Source organism: Trachurus japonicus, chromosome 5 (genome assembly GCF_045865225.1).
Source record: "Trachurus japonicus isolate A0001 chromosome 5, Traja_1.0".
NCBI classification, from domain to species: Eukaryota; Metazoa; Chordata; class Actinopteri; order Carangiformes; family Carangidae; genus Trachurus; species Trachurus japonicus.
In genome coordinates this window covers 13,395,224-13,416,037 of record NC_140911.1, presented here as the reverse complement: position 1 = coordinate 13,416,037, position 20,814 = coordinate 13,395,224, and the positions used below count along the sequence as shown (strand labels likewise).

Here is a 20,814-nt window from a genome sequence, read left to right as displayed (position 1 = left end):
CTCATTCCCAACATTTAGATCCTTCCCAAACCACAAGCATCAGGTTGTTTGTGTCATGATTGATTTATCAGTGTCTTTTCATCTACATCCTGTGTTTCTTCTGATGGCTAGCGTGGTGTGCAACATTGTGTTTTGTTAATGGTTTCATGCCCAGGGTTGCCGCTAATGACACGGTTGTAATTGTTTGTCAGTGTGATAATGTGTGATTTCCTATTTCCATGTGAAGTTGGACATTTGATGAAGGAGGGATCTTGTCAGGAAGACAAAGTGCTGTCATTTGTCAGCGGCTAAATGAGCTTCTCTCCAGACATCCTCTCAGTTTTCAGTGGCAATATCATATTCGCAGATCCCTTTTTGGGCTTGTTGCCATGATTTCCAGTGCATTGTAGAAAAGGCCAAAAAAAAGCTACTAAAAGCCACTGCTGCTTGCTTCCACATGTGAAGCTCAGATAAAGGCAGTTTTCTTGGGTAAATCGGGTTCAATTTTGGTGAAAAAGTCAGAAACTGTGAAACCGAGATTAAGATCAAACAAACAACGAGATAAAAGTTTCATAAAGTCACCCAGGTTGAGTTGTGTGCTGACATTTAGAAATCTGTTAACTGTATTTCACAGAAAGACAGAAGTGAAATTACTGAGTGTGGTAATCTTTATTCTTAGTGTTTGCTTGGAGTCATCACTTCCTTAAACTTAACATTTTTAAACTGAGAAGCAATTTCATCATCCTCAGAGGAAAGAAGTGTCAGTTCATGTCACTGTATACTTTTAGTTGTGCTTTTTTTTTCGGATTTCATCTTTCCTTGGCTAATAGTCAATAATGTATTTTGTCCATGTTGTCTCTGCAGTGATATCATAAACTCACGAGGCACATAATTGCAGCAATTGAAGCACAGGATTGTGGGACTGCCTTCATACTTTCCAAAGTCTTTGATGTAGTCGCCCCCTGAACGGAGTGCGTCTGTTTCTGATTAGACTGATTCCATATTGTGGGGTTGGGGGCAGATCCTTCCTAGTTAACAACCTAATGAGCTAAACAAGCCAAACAAAGGCGAGGTGGAGTGAATGAGTCTCCTGAGGGAGCTACTTATTGTCACAATTGCCCCTCTATCCTCTCTCTCCAGTCTATATCGATTCATGTCTTCACTGCTTATGCTCTGTCCTCTGTAGCACACATGGGTGGTGTAATCAGTTAAATGTAGCCTCTGCTTTCTTATTATTACCTGGGCGCTTAACATTAATTTTTCTTTTTCTTTTCAAGGACAAATGGTGTAGGAGAAGGCAGATCTTGTGTGAAGTCCCTGAGCTCTTGCTGAGCGGCAGATCTCTTTTCGGCGCCAGCTGTTCTCTCAGATACACCAGGCCGTGCTGAAATTCTCTTAATATAATTCTGGGGGCTCAGGAGAATAGTGCAGAACAAGCGTGCCAGCGAGGAGAACGTTGAATTTTTCATCAGTGGGCCTCAACTCGCTGAGTTAGTGGGCAGCGCTCTCATTCATGAGCAGATGTTCAGCGCAGTTACACTCTGCAGTTAATGTGAACTTACTGGCCTCTCTGCCATTGGCTGCAAGGACGTTGGCAGCGACCTGGCATCTGAGAATTACTCCCAGTAAAAGGCGCGGGGCCTGGAAAGCGTAGGCCTGGCCTTTTTTAGCCACTTCCCAGCCCAGGAGCTGGATCCTGGTCAGGGGGAAGGCACTGACAGCCCATCCGTCTTCAGCCCGACAGTGATGAAACACTTGCCACTGTTTGCTTGGGGAATAGCAGTAAATTCCTGCAGATAGTTTCCACTGATTTTATGTTCATTTCTAATGACTAAGGTGTAATATGCTGCAAGTGTGTGAAACATGAATAGATGAAGGTTCATTCTGCTGCTAGAAAGTAATTTCACATACAGAGGTTTTTATTCCAATACGCTTTACAGATGAAAATCATAGGACCAAGGCACCTGGTAGGGGGTAACAGTTCGGCCCTGGTAGGTCTATAGCTGAAAGCAGCTGGTGCTGTGGTCAGCCTGGTGGGCTGCATCCTCTCCCCAGCCTGGTGCCTCGGACATCTGCATGGCCAAGCTGCTCAGCCTGGGTTTGATGTGGTCATACAGATCTGTAATAGCTTCCTTCTAACTAAGCAAAAGGCTATTTGATGTAAAGTGCCATTAACTGGTCAGAGTGTGTACGTGATACTGAGTTTAGTAGGCGGCATGCCAATCATCTCTGCTGTGTGCAAAAGTCATCACAGTAAAGTTGTGCATATGGGACTTGAAGAGTGGAAATGACAAGCTCTTGTTTCCTCTGCACATCTCATTTTCACTTTATAATTGGTCGTTTTCAGGTTGGCTTTACGAGAGCAAAACTAATTAGTGTTTCTAAATTCAGCAGAAAAAAAAGTCAGTCGGCTTGATTGTTCTGGTTTCCTCTCTTGTGTCAGGCGCTCAACAATAAAATAAGACTCTAATCATTTTCAAATTGCTCGTATTTTTAAACCCCAGAGCTGAATGTCACTCCCGGTCTCTTGGCATTTTGTTTGGCAAGATCAGGGAACAGTGGTTGCCCTCTCGCCTGTGTGCTCTCTTTGTGATTCGTGGGAAGTTTGGACTTGGGGCTTGTGGAAAAAAAACAATGCGTTGTGTTTTAGGTGGGGTTGTTTCTGCTTTGATTGGGAACGTCCTGCTGACAGGAGCAGCCCGGCAAGTTTACAGTAGCTGTGACATTGCTGTTACCTTTATTCAAAGTGCTCCAGCTGCAGCGAGCCCTCAGGAAGCCCAGCGCAGGCCCACATGGGCGGCTGGCGGCCCACAGAGAGGAGAATGAGCCCTGTTTGAGTTGGCAGACGCTCCCCTCTCGGGGAACTTTTGCTGCCTCTGCAGAAAGGCCAGTGGCGGCGGCTCTGGTGGGGCGGCGGTGATTCGCGGGGCAGGAAGGGCTTTTTCCACCTCTCCTCCTTTTCAGGAAACACATTTTGCCGTTTCTTCCCTCTGTGTGTGCAAACGGAGGGAAAGAGTTCAGGAGAGGGGGCACGGGGCAGCGGGGAATGAATGACAGAGCTCAGCTGCGAGTGCTAATGTGTGGTGATCTGAAAAGGCCGGTCTAATACCCTGAACAAGCCATTTCAGAAAAGCCTGTGTGCTCACTCTGGTGGAGCTTCATTTATATTGGATAAAAAACATTCAGAGTGTGCAGTAAAGCTTACCCTATTTTTATTTTTCCATCAACACTGTGGGGATTCAGACTTCAGAAGCCAGTAATTAAAAAGTGGCTGATCTAAGGTTAGGGAGGAGCAATGTTTAAATTCAATTAGTGCAATGCTCAAATTAATTTCAACTCGGCTACAGTTTTTAGGATGTGTCATTATTTGTTTAATCAGTTCTGTTGGAGGCGCTTAATCTGTACTCACATATCACACATAGATACATATTATGTATCTATGTAAGCGTGTGTGTGGGGGGTGACAATGGTGATTGTGGAAAAAGGTGTATGTAATATGATTTTTGTTAGTCACCTTCATGTTTCAAATAATTTCCACTGTTTCTCTTTTTTTCCCCTTTCTATCGCCTCCACCCCCTGACTTTCCTTCCTTCCTTCCTTCCTTCTTTCCTTCTTTCCTTCCTTCCTACCACCTCTCCTCCTCTTCTCTCCTCCCCTTCTATCTGCTGCTTACCGCTCCAGCCAGGAGACTCCAGTGGTGACATCCTGTGGAGCCACAGATCAAAGTAAGTGCTTCTCATGCGTGTCAGTCGACAGCAGTACAAGCCCGGCGTGAACACACACCGCTCATCATGTATTAGCTCTGTTTTTTAAGACACGTCACTCTTTTAGCTTTTGGACAAACTGGTTTATGATGTCAAAGAAGGCCATTATATGGAAATTTCCTTTCAAGTTTGAATGCTACGAAATGATAAGGAACATTTTGCATAGTAACCGATTTTCTTGTTTCCGGGATGCACTTGCATATTTACATCACTTTGAATGATGCTGAACGTGACGACACCGACGCTGCCTCTCGCTGTCGACCACTGAAAGTTGACAGTGAACCTGAGAAGTATGGAAAAATTGCATATGGTGTGCTGGGTCGCGTCTTCGCCTCACCCCAACCCCCACCCCATCTCCCCCCCGCATCCCCCTGACTATCCTAGAAGTCATTACTCCTTGTGTGGTGTATAAACACGTCAAAAACAAACAATGACCCTGGGCAGACTCCACACTGCAAAACAATTTCAAAGCCTGCAGTGTAGTGTAAACACAAAACATGGCTAACCTTCACGCAGGGAAGACTTCACCTTAAACCCGTTGTTTGTTTTATAGTCCCTGTCGACCTTGGTCAGATGTAGTTTACATCTCTTTGCTTCTTTTTCAGGTCGATGTAGCTCGGGTTCTGTGCTGACATTTAGGTTGAAGCTTTCAGCGGGCCTATGGAAAGGTTTATAATGTTTTGTCCTGACTGAGTTTGCTGATATTTATTATTGAAATGAATGTTAAATATATAATCCTCATTAAAAAACATATGTTTTTGCAGTGGTATATGGCAGAATAAGACCATTTAGACCATTAATGGACGTTATAACTCCAGAGAGACTTCATAAGTGATTTATCAGGTTGTTTTTTTTTTTAAATAAATGAAACAAATAATAAAAACAACGAAAAAAATGTTGCTAGTGCATAGATTTCCCATACAGGGACCCTACGCATCAGATGATGAATATTCATATTCTTGTTTCATAGACTCTTCTGCCTCTCTGAGCTCTTTCACACTGAGCCGGGGGTGACTGCAGGGTGATGTGAACCCGTATTTTAATAAAGCCCAGCTGCTGAATGATCAAATAGTGTCTCTAATTAAGGCCTGAGTGTACACCCATGTAAAATTCTCTCTGGAATGCTAACAACCTGTGATATATTTCCAGAGGAATTTGTTGTGCAGGTCTCAGGGAAGGCAGGGGAGTAGAGTGTTTGGGGTTCGGAGAGGGAGAGAAGGGAGGGAGGGCGGGGGAGAGGGAGGGAGGAGGGGCAGTGTTCATGTGGCAAGCCAACATGTTGTTCACATCCGTGTCAGATTGAGGCTAATGAAGGCCAGACTGATCCTTGGATGCAAGCCTTAAGTAAATGATCCCTCTTTGAATATATTAGAGCCCCATGGCAGCGGTGTGCCTCCCCGCCGTGCCAGAGCTCCTACGTGTTGTCTTGTGGTCTGACGGGGCCGGTCAGAATGGCAGTCACGGTGTTCGATCACGTTATGTACCATCCAACCCGGATTTCAGTTTGTCTTCCAGCAGTATTGTTGCATCGAGTTGGCGGCAAGGAGCTACACACGCTGATTGTTTCCACGTTAGTGTTTCTGCAAAACAGTTTGATAGTAAATGGAAAGTGTGAGTGTTGTGTCATTTGACAATGTAAATGAGCCCTCTCAGATTTTTCCCCACCCTCTAAAGAAGAATTGTATTTACATAATGGGTTTGACACTCACACAAATACATAAGTAGACAACACATAGATTTTCTCATCTAATTTGTTTTGTGTTTTATTTTAAATTAGATACTTAGATAATCAAATAAATCTGAACATCTACAAATAATCACATGATTTAGAAAGAAAAAAATCTTACAGACCGAACAATGCAATTTATGGCCACACTAGCACTTTACATGTAAATGAATGTGTAATTACAAAGCACTTTTGAATATTGATTGGTAAGACAAGGACACAGAAGTGAAGCACGCTCCTTCTAAGCTACTGTAACATCCCATTAATAAATACCTTTCTGTGCTCTTTAGTGCTGGGCCTGCCTTACACTCAGTGAAACAATCTTGTTTGATTTTCGCTGATATAGCATGTGTACTTCATAGATGGATGGACAGGATAGGTCCAATTAGCCGTTGTCATCACTCATGTGTTTAAGCTGACTGTGGGAGTCTTGCATAGAATATCCTTGATTTTGGTAGTTTTGTGAACTGCTCCCGCAAAGTACTTTAAAAGCCCATAAAAAGCACATTGTGAAGAATGCACCCTTGATGGAGATTTGATTTACAGCTGTGGCAAATTATCTCAATTAGACATGGGAGAGAAATAATTGATTTTCAGGAGACAGCGCAATGATGGGGAATTCTTAGAAGATGATAAAGTGACGGAGATCCATACCTTTTTCCTCTTATATTATATACAATCAAAACTGCAGTCCCCCCTGACTTTTAACTGAAGATTTCATACGGGCTTTATTAGAAGATAATGCATCTTTTAATATAGAGCACTCACATTTGATAGCCCGCGCACCTCACATTTGCAGCAGGAGATGAGGATTGATGGCTCGTGACAGCGGCTGCACAGGTCGGCGTAGTTTCCCCGCCAGGCCTCCTGACCTCCCACACGACACGCACCATGCTGGCCTGTTTGTGAAGCGCGAGCCCTGTAAACACGGACAGAGGGGATGAGGAACACATTTGCCCCGGTCGCGCTTAACTCGCAGACAGGCGCAACACAACATGACAAGCAACAGATGTGTCACACAGGCTGAAATCAAAACAGCCGTCCAGCATGCAGTTGTGCACACCATCAGACGTGGTTGCTGTGATGAGGCGGGGAGGCGGCGAGCGCTGCTGGCAGATGAGACAAGGCAGCGCCTCTGCTGCTCCCAGCTTCCTGTCTGGAAGAGGACAGGCCTGTTTGTAGGCTGCTTTGACACTCCTAGTCACTTTGTCATCTGGGGGCGCTCGCTGCAGCTCTGATCACACGTACACATTGCATTCAAAGAGCGTCATATCAGCTGTGTGACAGGTAGGCTCCCGATGACACAACAGCCAAAGGGGATGTCCTTTTCAATACGCTGTGTGAGTACAAATGCACAGTTTGCTAAGACAAAATAACATCATATGACATCATCCTGAATGCTCTTGTGTTGTCTGAACAGAAGTTGGTAGCAGTGCTGCCCGACATCAGAACAGAGAAAAGGGGGATTGAAGTCACTCGATCTGACTCTATCCATGATGTCCACTTCATGCAAACTGATTGTTACGTTTGACAGCAGCAGCAAAAGTGCAGCAGGCGTTAACTTTACACAGGGAAACATGTTGATGATATTCTCTGCAGCTTAATCTGCCTTTTGCCACTGCCCCATAAGCAAATAGTGTCGCCGCATATTGAGCTGTGGGGGGAGAAACTGGAATCCATCATCAGTACAAGTGAATAAATGAAGGTGCAGCAACAGCTGCTTGACTGATCATGCACTTCAGACTGTCACCCCACATCTGTTTACCACTCCGACAGCCACATGAGTGTTTATATTCACGGGTGTAATTGAGCTATTTTCCTGAGGGCAGCTGTAACCTACACTAAGTTATATCCCAACTTTCCATTAAAGCGTGGGGGGAAGTTTCACTGATAGTAATCACGCCCAGCAACACTGCTATGTAAATACGACTTATCAGCTTTACCAATTTGGTTAAGTGGCATGTACGTGGGTGATTCACACATCCAGCACTGTGGCACTGACACAGGCCACATACAGTTGTCATTTATTACCGCAGGTAACTTGCATTGTTTAACGTATGTATGCAGGAAGTATGTAATCATGAAAATGACGGTGTGTCAGCCACACACAAATACACTCACACAGTCTTCAACCTGCTATATGGGCAAACTCAACCGTCCGCATTCAGCAAGTACAGTATATGGAAATTGAAATGGGAATATCTAGATCTAAAACGCACCATTTAAATATTCAAATGTTAACACCAAACAATATAATGCATTATGGCTTTTAGTATTTGCATACAACTCTGTTTGTTGCTGTGAGCGAGGGACGATACAAGGAAGAGGGAGGGAGAGAGATAGTGAGGGAGAAACACAGAGTGGAGGATATGGAGCACACAAACAAGGCCTTTGTCTGCCAGATACAGGAAAATAACATCTGGTAACTGTACAAATTTTCTGTGTTAGTTCTTAAAAACAAACCTACTGTGTTACTTTAAGTGTTATTATTGTAGATTTTACATAACTCCAACATAATCAACAGTGTCTCATGTCATTAAAAAGGAATGAAAAAGCTGGAGAGGGAGATTTTAACATTTAGTATTATGCTTTAAATCCTAATATAGAATATATCACTGGGATAGATGCATTGCAGGCATCATGCTGCTCAACCCTACAGAGATCTGCCAATGGTGTGCTCCATCCTTCTTCTACATAGCTGAGTTCTCAGTTATTGAGAAGAGCTATTTTTACTTTATGTTTATGTTTTTAAATCAGTGACATATGCAAAAAAGAAATTTCCATCACTACTTTTCTTTAATTTAAGGAAAGTTCAAGATATGATTATGATTTTTTCTGATGTGGAAATGGAAAGTTTAGCTTTTCAGAACTAGTCATTCTAATAATCACATTAAATGAGAAACTAGACAGAAAACTGTGAGAATTTGCCACTAATGAAACTGCTTATTTAAAGGGGACCTATCATTCATTCATTCATCACTGATTATTCCTCTTAGGCATTCAGCTGGCACTGGCACTGGAGCAGGTCCCAGCTGATAGTGGGCGAGGGCGGGGTATATGTTGAGGTGCACCCTGGACAGGTCTCCAGCCTATCACAGGTGCTGACTTAAAAAGTCTAATAGCCAATAACATTCACACTCACATGTGAGGGGGGGAATTTAGTCACCTGCTTGTCTGGATTGTGGGAGGAAGTGGGATTATCCAGAGGAAACTCATGCAGAACATGCAAACCCAACACTGAAAGGGCTTCATGCTGATCAGTACAGTCGATGGACCGTTCTCTTCACTTCCTGTCATAAGTTTACAATGTCAGATGTCTATGTTAAAAGGGGTCAAAGTTTCAAATCTAGAGTTCAATGTATGTAAAAGTAAAGCTCCTATGAGGCAAAACTCTTTTCTCTTCTCAATGGATTATCCGTCTCTGGTGATGATCTGATGTCAGCTTGTTGCAATTATGTGCTGTCCTAAAACTCACCACTTGAGTAGTATTATTGGTCTTTAATGTTCCCAACCATACAGATAAGGGACAGTGCAGATTTACCAAAAAAGTCCTATAGCAACAGGCATTTCCTGACAGCAGACCTTTTCCAGTACAGTTGGGATTTTGGCACATTTTACATATGTAAAGTTAAACAGGGGAGTATATAGGAACAAAAAAACCCTACTATGGCAGACCGTGAGCAGGTGATGGGTGTAATATTTACCCAACAGAGACGTCCAGCTGTTATCTTTGCTGCTGCGGATGTTGGTTTTACATTTGAATGTGTACACGTGGAAGTTGCAATTTTCAGTCAGACGTGTTCTGTTATTTAGTTTTACAGTTTGATTTCAGAGCCTCCACGATGTAAGAGGATGAGGTGGTGTTCTGTTTGGCCAATCAGAAAACAGTGGGATTTTAAGGAGGCCTCTTAAGGAGGCGTGAGCTAATATAGCCTGTTTCAGTCAGAGGCTCGACTGAGGGGCTGCAGAACGGGAAGTTTGAGATAAATAAGGACTTCTTTTAACCTCTGAATCATGCAGAGCTGCTCAAGTGGAATCCTAGAATAAAAATATAAAGCTAGAAATGTCCATAATAGGTCTCCTTTAAGGAAGCGAATGCTTGAAATACTTAAAGCAACTGTTACTGTATATGTTAAGTGTTAAGATCAGATTCAACAGTGCAACAGTAGTCTATAACTATTTAAAAACAATCTCTCTTCCCATTGAGTGTCTCTAAGCAGAGTTTATGTCACACGAAAAGCTTAATATTTTTTGAATATTATGATATTGTGCAAGCAGAATTTGCATCTTCAGTTTCGGGGAAACAAAATGAAAATGAAAATCTTGAGAAATCCCTGTGCAAGTGGTTTCTGGTGACTGATCGGGTCAGTTCTCCAGAAATTCTGCAATTTCCGTTTAAAGCCACAGAAACAGTGGCTTTGTTCTGAATGAACACTTTATACATAGTATCAGTGCATCAGCTAAGATAACCACAATGACTAATATGATAGCGACACCAAAAGAAACGTGGAATGCACTACGAGTTTTTAGATATAGATTTCTAAAAATATAGGTTACCCTAAATAATGAAGTCTTATCCATCATTGTCTTCCTCCATCATCATCTTGTCTGCAGGTCAAACACTGCGCAGACAGACACAGAGGGACGGAGAAAGGAAGAGGGACAGAGTGGGCAGGAAAGGGTCACGGCTGCAGTCTGACAGGGTTAAACATAGTGAGGGGTTGCCAGTTTGAGTCGTGACATGTGTTGTCCATATCAACACAATACTGTAATTAAGTGAAATCAAATTTTCTTTAATTCCATGTGCCGTGCAATAACAGCCCCCGTAATGAATAATTCACGGAGTAAGGGAGGCTGTTACTTGACGCTTTTTCACTTTGTGTTTAAATTTAGCTGGTGTCATTGTCCAGCAGTGTGATTAATAGTTTATCAGTCTCGACTATACATCTCCATGAAATATCTCTTTCCATCTGTCATTAAACTGCACATGGAAATTGGTTTTCAATCAGGCATAGCTATGACCAAAAAAAAAGGAAAATTACAAAAGGAAATAGCCACCAAGATGTACTCACATGCAGGTAAGGCTGTGACCCGATATAGGACATCATTTGTGGGATAAGTCTCCATCACCAAGCCTCTGCACACTGTTCATGTGAAAAAATTGCACTTTTTGTCCTTTTTTAAATATATCATAATTGAATTGAGACCTCATACAAGGCACCATATGCAACCTAAATGTGGTTTTAAATAAGCCAGGGGTGTGAAGCAGTGAAAGTGAGTTGAGAGAGAGAAGCACCTACTGCAAGGGGTTGACTGGTGAGCCAAAGATTGGCTTCCCTGTCAAATAAAGATTAGGCCTTTATTTCACCATCTAATCCCTGTAAATCTCTTATGGAGAAACTTGGGCAGTGTGGGACTTTTTTTTTAGTGGTGCAGAGGTTTCATAGTCTGCATGTCTTCCTTATCACTGGATGTGCACACGTGGAGACGACGGCCTGTGGTCCCTGGTCCTAGTCGGTGTGTTTAAGTCTGGATTACAAACCGCTGGTGAAGGTGAAACCAGAGGGTTGCTATGATTTCACACTCTGATGTTCCCATTTTGTCATTGGCCTGTGCTTGTTAGCTTGCTATGCTAGCAAGTGATGCTCCAGTAGAAGTTGCTCACAGGTCACATGTCATGTTAGATTCCTCTGCTACTGTATTTAGCAAACTTGGTGCTGTAATGTGACTTTCCCAGCTTCATTTTCTCACATTTAGTTTTTGAATGTCTCCAGTCCCCCCCCCCCCCTCTCAACTGTGCTGAACATTCTTTTTATTGAATTATTAATGTGTATATTGAATTATTGAAGGAAGATAATTTCTGATCAGATTAATATTAACTCCCTGTGAAATATTAATGACTAATGTTAAAAATGATGAACTTATGGAACTATTAATATAATCATAAACAGACATAGTAGGAAAAAAAAGTAGCATGGAGTTAAATGTGGCAGGCGTGCTCTAAACCCCTTTTAATGCCGTTTCCCCATGAGGCCTGTGAATATGAAATATTGCACTGGTCAACTTTGTACTCAGACACTTGGCTAATGTCACTGGCAGTCCTGCCCCGGGGCTGACAGTGGTGGTCGCAGGGGGAAGTTCACCAGCGTTCGTCTGTAGGTTACCTTTGTCACCTTGACCACAAATGACCTGAACTATGGCCAGGGGAAAAATTACAAAGATGTTTTGCTGTTAATATTGGGCTGGCTCCTTTATCACCCCCGGTGATTGGCAGAGCTCCATTGACACCCCTCGTACTCAGCTCCTCCTCCCAACTCTCAGATGAGACGGTGTGGGCTTTACCGTCTTTACCTTGTGTTTTTTTTTTACACTAGAGGAAGCATAAAGTGAATTTCATCTCCCGTGTCTAGAGGTTAAATCCAGGCCTTTGTCAGTTTTGATTAAAAACTCTCTTTAGATTAATGATATTCAGCAAAGATTTGATATATCGTTTGTCATTCTTTGGTTTGTTATCACGATTTTTCCATTGTATTCATAAAATATGTAAATCAGACAAAAATAACCCATTATAGTAACATAATGGTAAGCACCTAGAAAATATGGTTATATTAATTATGTTTTAAATGCTAATGCCAGTGAAGAACATAATAACGAAGACATGAAAGACTCCCTATTCAAAATCTGATAGCCAGGGAGAAGCAAATTATTTCAAATATTTGATATTTAAATTATTTTCAAATGAACAGAGACATGAGTAGAGCAGAGGCGAGTAGTTTCCCCTGGTGATCCTCCAGGCTCCTTTGTTTCCTTGGTGTGTCTCCAGCTCATTAATGTTCTAAGCATGTGAGAGAACCAGACCATACTCCATAACCCATAGCTGGGTGACACCCCGGGCCCAACACACATACACAGTACACACGCGCATACATCCACACACACACACACACACACACACAAAAATCCCTCTGCCGTTTAAAGTCCACTGGCTCTTTCAGGAAGTGATGGCCGCCGAGCTGTCCTGATTAAAATGACAATAGTCTAATTAACTCGACCTCAGTGTCAGTGCACTAAAACGGCTGATGGCCCGCCAGTTCCTGTTTGAAAACGCTTTGTCTCCTCATCGTCAAAAAAAAGAAAAAAAAAATACGACTATTTTTTTTCCCCCAGCAAAATGCCTCAACCCCATTTGACGAGATTTGCTAATGGCAATTATTTTTCATAAGCTAATTAAATCTAGGCAAAGTTTTCCATTCTTTTTTTTCCCACCCCCCATAGAGATCCTCCAGTGCAATCCTCCAGGGATTTATCATTTGGGGTATAGTATCACAAGCACCTTCAAGCAATGTTAGACATTTAGATTATACACAACTCCAAAGCGCTGTTTTGGCTTTCAACCTGATTTCATTCCAAGGGATTTTCAGCCATGCTTATTTGCCACTTCAGTTCTGCTGCTTACGTTGCTCATTACCTTGTCACCTCCTGGTCAACGGGCCAAATAGCCAGACAGGAAGAGGCCAAAGATGACGCTCCCAAGCTAACGAGTCTGTTTCATGGCCAAAATCTTTCACCCGCTGCAACTGACAGCGTTTGAAAGTGAGATTTCACTCGTGCCCCCGTGATTCTTTTGCGTTATTTGATGGCCTCATCTAGTGCAGAGGAGAGAAAAAAAAGAACAACAACATAAAAAAAACTTTAATGACTGAAGAAGAAACTGGTTTTTGTTCTATTATCCTTCTGTTGGTGATTAAGGTCTATAGGGAGATAATTACGCTTTAGTCTGGAGTTAATGAAACGAAAACTTCTCTTTTCTTGTGAAAAGGAAGGGCAGATCTTTTGTGCTGCTATCTGCAGTCATCTCCCACCCTTGACAAGGCACACAGAGAATTGGTTTTGTTTTAAGGTTGCAGCCCCCCTCCGTCGCCTGTCAATCTGTGGCTGATATGAGGGATCTGTGAATGAAGCCAGAGTCAGTGAGGTCTTGTCTCCGCCGCACTGTTGCATCTGTGAACGTTGAGGCACGCTGGAAAACATCAAATGAAACCATCACAACAGGTCACGGGGGATATGTGCTGATTTGAATAAAAAGAGCAAGAAGAAAAAAAAAAGAGGAACAAAAAATATATCTTCATTCTAACTACTACATGTTGTAGTGTTGTACAGCACTCCACTTACAGCACACGAGCATGTGTTCGCCATCAAATGACCCTGCTTTGTTGAACATAAAAGGAACGCACAGATTTGAATTTATCACACAGCAACACAGGAGCCATATGTGTCATCTGACTTCAGACGCCCCCGCCTCCCCCCCTCTTTTTTTTGAACACATGGAGGTGTCGGCCATTGTCTGGTATGCCAAAGCACAAGTGGTGACCATAGAGCACATATTAAACTGTCCTTGTGGAAGTTCACATCTGGTGTGTGGAGATGTGTGTCTTTGTGTGTGTGTGTATGTGTGTGTGTGAGACTGTGGGGCAGGGGCAGCCCCCCCAACCACCACCACCACCCTCCTCCCCAATCGCCCTTCCAACAGCACTCTCACATTTCATCATCTGTTCTCCAGCGCCAGGGTGCTCCAGCACAAGTTGGCCACTCTGGATCCATCTGTTGTTATTATTTTCCACTGATAATTGGCTTGAACAATGGAATGTCTGTGTCCCCCTTGCCTTTGAAACCCTACACCCTGTTTATTTTCCAGAGGTCTCATTTCTGCTCTCTCTCTCTCTCTCTCTTTTTTTTTACTCCCTCTCACCCCTCAATTCCTCTCTCTCCCTCCCTCCCTTCACCTAGTGTCACCTCACCTCTACCCTCCCTTCTTCCCTCCTTCCCTCCTTCCCTTCCTCCATCCCTCCTCCCGCCCTTCCTGCCTCCACCTGATCCATTTGAGAGACTTTCACATGAAAATGACATCTTTGACTGGCCACATCAGCATGTGTCTCTCAGCATCTGACGCTGCTCTCCAGATTTTCTGGTGGGACTCAGCCCTCCATTCTCCTCATTTTTCTCTTTCTTTTTTTCTGTCTGTCTTTCTTTTTTTTTTTTTAAACTCTGATGGCCTGGCAGTTTTCTGCAGGAGTTTCCCCCAGCACCACACGCTCCTGCATTCCTGCTCTAAATCAGAAAAAAAGAAAAACACTGAGGTAGGGACAGATAGATTAAGGAGGAAAGTGCGTATGTAAGAAAAAAAACAAAAACACATGGACAATGGGCGCTGGTGTAAATCAGTTCCTCCTACTGATTAAAATCCAGCTCTTAATTTTTTGTGTCATTCCCAGCAGGTGTGTGTGTGTATGTGTGTGTGTGTGTGTGTGGAGGAGAAGCATAGTAAAAGATGAAGAAACAGATCACCAGGTGTGTTTTTTATATCCAGGACATAATTTAATGAAAACCCACACCAAAAAAAAATGACCCTCTTAAATTAATTGAATTTGGTATTTTAGGATTTAATTAGTGTTTTAGGTTGTAATTAAACAATTTCACATGGAAGTCTTCATGCTCTGGTTGCAATCATGTAGTTTTTCATATCAGATTCTTAGATTGAGTTTTATGAACCACCTGACAAGGTAATAAGTAATTAGCGAAGTTTGTTTAAATGTAGAATACTTCATCTGAGAAGGTGAAGGCAGACAGGAAAATACATCTTCTTGTGTGACATGTTGTGCACCTTTCTCCAGCCATTGTGCAATCTTCTGCTCTTGTCATTAAGGACATTTTGGAGGATTGAGGGAGCATTTTCTTTTCTTTTTTTCTTTCTCCCTTCCTTTTGTTCTGCCTTGTGTGACCATGCTGATGTTCATTTGTTCTGCCTGCTCTTGTCTAATTAAAAGAGGCCAGGACAGGTAGGGCTCTCAGCAGGCATCTGCTCTGTGCCAGTTCTTCATTTGCTGAGTGTTTGTGTTTATGCAAAGGGGCCTCTTCCTGCATATTTAATCTAGAGCAAGGCACCGGCTTTTGTTGTGTTTAGACCACATACCTCCAGTCCCTCTCAACGCTGCAGTCTGGGCTCCAGTTCACACTCTCTCTCTCTCTATCTCTCTGTCACTCGCTCACTCTCTCTCTCTCTCTCTCTCTCTTTCTCTCTGTCACTCGCCCTCTCTCTCTCTCTCTCTCGTACACACACAAACACACACACACGTATGCGAACGCACTCAACTACCACACACTACTTCAACTACTCCATACCTGCTACTTTCCCTGGCAGCTTTCTCTTCTTCACAAGTGGATTTCAAAACACTCAGTGCTTGGAGGGAATCTGCATCAATACACAGTTTCATGAACATGATGAAAGTCTATTTAACTGTTCATGGGTAAGTCTGTAAAGATTTCATTGTCTTTCCACATTTTTCAACTCATTCTTTTCTCTCCTCCTCTTCTTGCCTTTTATGGGACGTTGGTGAACGTATGTGCATGTCCATGCGGAGGTGTTGGTAGGTGTGTTCTTTAAGTGATTGACAGAGTCAGTGTGTAGGGTGCAGCTCGCAGCACATTTCACCGTCAGAGTTATTGCAACAGTATTTAGTAACATTGCAAAATGGTGACAGAAGCCTGTGAAGTCAAGTGGTGTTGATTTTCGTTGACTTCTGATATGGATTTATACTGTATTTGGTTTTTTGGGCTGTAGTACAGACAGAATAAGTGATCCAAAGACATCATCTTGGGGTACGGGGAATTATTATGGTCATTTTTCACCATTTCCAGACTTTTTTTTTTTTTTTTTTTTTTAGAGAAAACTATAAAGTGATTAATCAAGAAAGTAACTGGAGGATTCACTGACAATGAAAATAATTGATAGTTAATGCCTTAGCTGTGAGCCTGTGGGTGTAATTTCAAATCTAAATGCATTTAGCAGAGAAATTATAGGTGTAGCTTGTTCATGCAAAGTGCCTGAATGATAAACCACGAGACAGTATAAACTAAAACGCTGTCAATAAAAACCCATCCCTGTTGCCAGTATCTCTCCATGTATATTTTTAACACATTTGAATTTGCAGTGAGATCATGAGAATGACGAGGAACATGGGAGATAAGAGCAAGAAAACCCGACACACGCTTTAACCTGATTAATGGAGGAATGTGTTCTGTAAGTTAAAAATTCACAAATGATTGGAAAATATCACCTGGCAGTTATCTTATATTTGCATTCCCCTGGTGTGGGTGTGTGTGTAGGGCTGTTGGTGCATGCATGTACATGGGTTGCCTGTGTAAGTGTGAAAAGAGAGTTTGTGTGTGTACCAGTTAATGTGCAAAATGCTCCTTTTTTGTCAGTGCGGCCGGGTTGGAGGTGATGGCAAGTGGTAACCCCGCGGTGATGCGTGAGGGTATTAGTTCCTCCCCTCACTCATCGCCTCTCGTTCTCTCTTTGTCTTTGTCTGGGGAAATGGAATCTGCAGCTTATTGATATTAATAGCGCACAGGATCTGTGGTCGGAGAGGAGCTGGGACCTGGGCGAGAGTGGAAACCTGATATGGCTGGGTAGAACTGACAGGAGTTGCTTATAAAAATAGGATTGCATAATGTTCACTGTGCCGGCTCTTTGTGTGCTCTACTGTACCGATCAGAGTTGAACTTTCTGACTGCGCTGATCCAATGTCATGTGCAAAGTGTTTTTTAAACTGTGTGTGGAGCCGGAGCTGCCCAGGCTGTGACTTCTTCCTCTCTCAGGAAAAATAATTCACAAAGTGCAGCTCTCTGCTGGTGCTCCTCACAGAGCAGTGGGTTAGAATTCCTGAAACGACGAGAGTGGTGTGCATTTGGTGTCCACTCGATTTGTGTTCAGTGCGCTCATTTAAATAGTGTAAAGAAATGCGTGGCTTTGTTTGTTTTGGTTTAGGGGTGAAATTCCACTTCCTTGGCATTAAGGCAGCAAAGCTCTCTGTGTGCACTCTGTGTACTTTGTTCTTAGCTCAGCAAAACGTGAGGGCAGGTCCAAAGAATCTGGGGGATCAGACAGGCCTGACATTCACCAGACTGCTCTCTTGCCTTTTAAGCTGAGGGAAAAAAAAGAGAATCTGAAAAAAAAGGCGCTCAGAATAAGGTCTGGCTGGATTGAAGTTGGGTTTAATTGGTGGGTTTTGAGTCTGTTTGCGTGTCAGAAAGTGCTGTTGTTTACAGTCTGTGTGGGTGTTACAATATAACGCCAGGATCCTGCCAATCACATCAAAAAGGGAAAGAAAACAATGCTTGTTTTTTCACTTTTTTGAACGCTGACTTTTTTTCCCCGTCTTTACGAGACTTAGTCATGTTTTTCATTTAATCAGTCCTTCTTAATAAAACCCCAGAAGAAAAGAGGGAGAAAATAGTGTGCAGTCAGCCCTTTTAGCAGATCAGATCATACAGTAAGCAGCTGCGTTTGTTGAAAAGTGAGTCATGCTTTAGATTTTCCTGTGTTTCAGAGCACAGACAGTGACTTGGAAAATCTCCGGCACACACCCTAAAAACAAACAGCAGTGACCCTGTGTATAGATATCACTGACTCGCTACTAAAACTCCCCTACGCCCTCTTCTTATTTACACATTGCTCTTATTACAGATCCACCAGCCTTAAGGAGTGTTGAACCAGTGTCACTACTTTTTTTTCCCTGTTTTATTCAAACACACCGTTAGGCCCTGGCATGATAAATAGCTACTGTAGATTTATTCAGATGCTGATACTAAGTGATCGAAACATCCTGGATGGGCTGTAAAGAAGCGAGAGACAACTCTGGCAGCCTCCTATTGACAACCATTGAGTTGAGCATTAATTAATATGGTAATGATGTGTGAAGGTTCATTAACGGGCTGCCACAGAAGTAGCCACAGATACAGTATTAAGCGTGCTTAGAGTAATTAATGGAATAACTTTACTTAGTGGTAAATATTCATGGGCCCTCATCTTTTTGTCTGCACAGTGTGAAGAGAGAGGAGAGCCTGTCCATTAGAGGAGCTGAAGAGCTGTCCACAGTGAATGCAGGCCTTTTGTTGGGATTGGGTGCATTTCAGTGGAGGGGTATTAATTCATATTTTGAACATGCTATCTTACAACAAAGCCAAAGGCACTGATAACATACCTGGGACTAGAGAGCATATTGTGAAGCCGTGACCCCCTCACAAATAGGGAAGTCCACTTCACAGGTTTGTGGACGGAATGAAATGAGTCTTTGTTCGTGTTCAGATGTAACCACAGCCGTTCATTACCATTACCATGGCAAAAAAAGAGAAAAAAGGAAAAAAAAAAACCTTTTGATTGTCCATTTCCTCTGAAAATAGGGTGTTTGCCTGTCCCCCAACCCACCACCACTACAATGAACCCAGTGGTATTTGCATAGAGAATGGAAACATTTATTTGGATCCTCTGAGCCTGTAAAAGTATCAGACTAACGGTTGTGTCATCTGCAGCACCAGTCTTGTAACTACCACGAGATACTTCTTTGTCAAAACTCTTTATTGTCCTATTTTCCACTTTGTTTAACACAATACTCCCACAACATCCTCTCAAGACTTCACAAGAGAACCTTGCAAATGCTCCTTAGTTTCCTTTGTCTTTTAAAATTGTTGCATTTTGATTCATATTCTCAGCTCAGGCCTCTTACTGAGCATGCACATAACCCACCTAGGTGGGTAATTATCTCAACCAGGAGTTGTTCTATTCCCTAAAATCTCAATGTGGGAGTGTGTGATGGGCTCGGTTTTCCCAACCGGGTGAAGCAGCATGTGCTTGTTTATCCTCACCCTACGTTCTCCGCACCCCCACTGTTCTAAATGGCAATATTACAGCCTTGTGCTGTTTGAAATGGAGACAATTATCTGTTTAGGTATTACAAGGTGGGCATTATATTACAAGGAGAAAAGGCATACAGCAGCTATCAGGATCCCGTTGTTGCCTTTTCTCTTCAATACAAATGTTCCATCATTAAAATGATGGAACATTTATCTAAATGGATGTTATGCATTGGGTAAACTCATTTAGCTCCTGGGGCTCTTTCAGGTGATGGGAATTAATGATGTTTAGTAGTTTGAAACTGAAAATATCTGTCATTTGTCACCACTCGCCATTGATTTACGATTCCATTGATGATATGTTAATTGAAGTGTAATGAATCACAATAATAGGGTAGTTGTGTGGGAATGGTCCATTTTCGATGATTGTTCAACCCTCAGCAGAGTTCAGAGCAAGCTGAATGTTGACTCCCATTTTCAACAAGGGCATTTAACACATAATTAATGCTGAAACTGGGCAAGTTGGACCGGTGTGTTTTTTATCTGTGCTCAGTCTGCTTTAGATAAACACTTGCACAAATGCCTGGCCGCAGTTTTGACTGCCAAATGTAAACGGCAAAAAAGAACAGTGGGAGCAGGAGTTGGAGCTTTTTTTTTTTTCCTTTCATATTTGGATATGCTTTAATGCTTTTATTCAAATGCACCTGAGATATTGCCCCACAGTCAGTTCTCAGTTTACCATAAAAATAAGATTTTGTTTCCGTTTCTTTCCCCTTTTTTTTTCCCAGCTTTCCTTGCCTGGGTTGAGTGCTCAGTTAGGAAAGCTGCGTGCATGCAGATGAGGGCCGCCCAGGGGGAGTTGAGTCAGGGCAGAGCAGTTACAGGTACAGGGTGTTCACCACCAGGGGGGCCAAGAAGGGCATCATGCTGTCAGTAATACGAAAAGGTTTTGTCTTGCAAATAAACCGCTCACTCCCATCAGACAGCACCATTGTTCACTTGTTATCATGAGTGGGTGTAGTTGCAGTTAACAGACGGATGGAAATGCTAGGATGGGTCGGACAGTGACAATAGTTGACTACGGGAGGATAAACGAAAGGTGTCTGCCCCGCTGTGAGCTACAATGGTGGATGTGCATCTGTAGCGGCCAGGGCAGGTACAGTGACCGATGCAGCTTCACACAAACAAGCGGAAAAAACGAAAACAGCACAAAAATGCAGAGGATTGATTTTTCTCTGATGATTTCTCTGAGCACGTCTGCGGCTGTTTGTGCTTGTTATCAATTCAAATCGATAGCAACTGGTGGTCGACTTGTTATTGGAAGCTTTTAGTTTACACTCATGTACCCATGTGTTTCTCTTTGTAAATTGGCTTGTGGGTGCAGATGACAAGCATTATGGTCTGCAGTGGTAATTATTTCATAACCATAAATAATTCCCCGTCTTGTGTCCGCAGGGCGAGGAGGCTGTTTCACCACCGCTGGAACTGAAGATTGCTTTAAATAAGCAAGTCCTTGTAGAAGGTAAACACACAATCATTCACCAGACTGCAGCCCCTGCATGTGTGTGAATGTTGTATTGAATTGGCTTAATAATTAACTGAATGCAGCGCGGTTGTCTTGTTTGTGTACTGTATTTTCTCTGTGTATATGTG

The 20,814-nt window shown here is 42.7% G+C and overlaps 1 protein-coding gene across 24 annotated transcripts in view; it reads left to right on the top strand.

Annotated features, from left to right (window-relative positions):
- The window catches only part of foxp1b (forkhead box P1b), a 149,116-nt gene that overhangs the window by 29,672 nt on the left and 98,630 nt on the right, over positions 1 to 20,814 (top strand). For 13 of the 24 annotated variants that reach the window (XR_015035839.1, XM_085776425.1, XM_085776419.1 and 10 more), the window contains 2 exons: positions 3,661 to 3,704; positions 20,617 to 20,683. The gene's annotated coding sequence lies outside the window, so the exon portion shown is untranslated. Of the gene's footprint in view, positions 1 to 3,660; positions 3,705 to 15,573; positions 15,774 to 20,129; positions 20,318 to 20,616; positions 20,684 to 20,814 lie in introns of those variants that run through there. The other 11 variants (XM_085776422.1, XM_085776412.1, XM_085776414.1 and 8 more) reach the window with 8 other exon arrangements.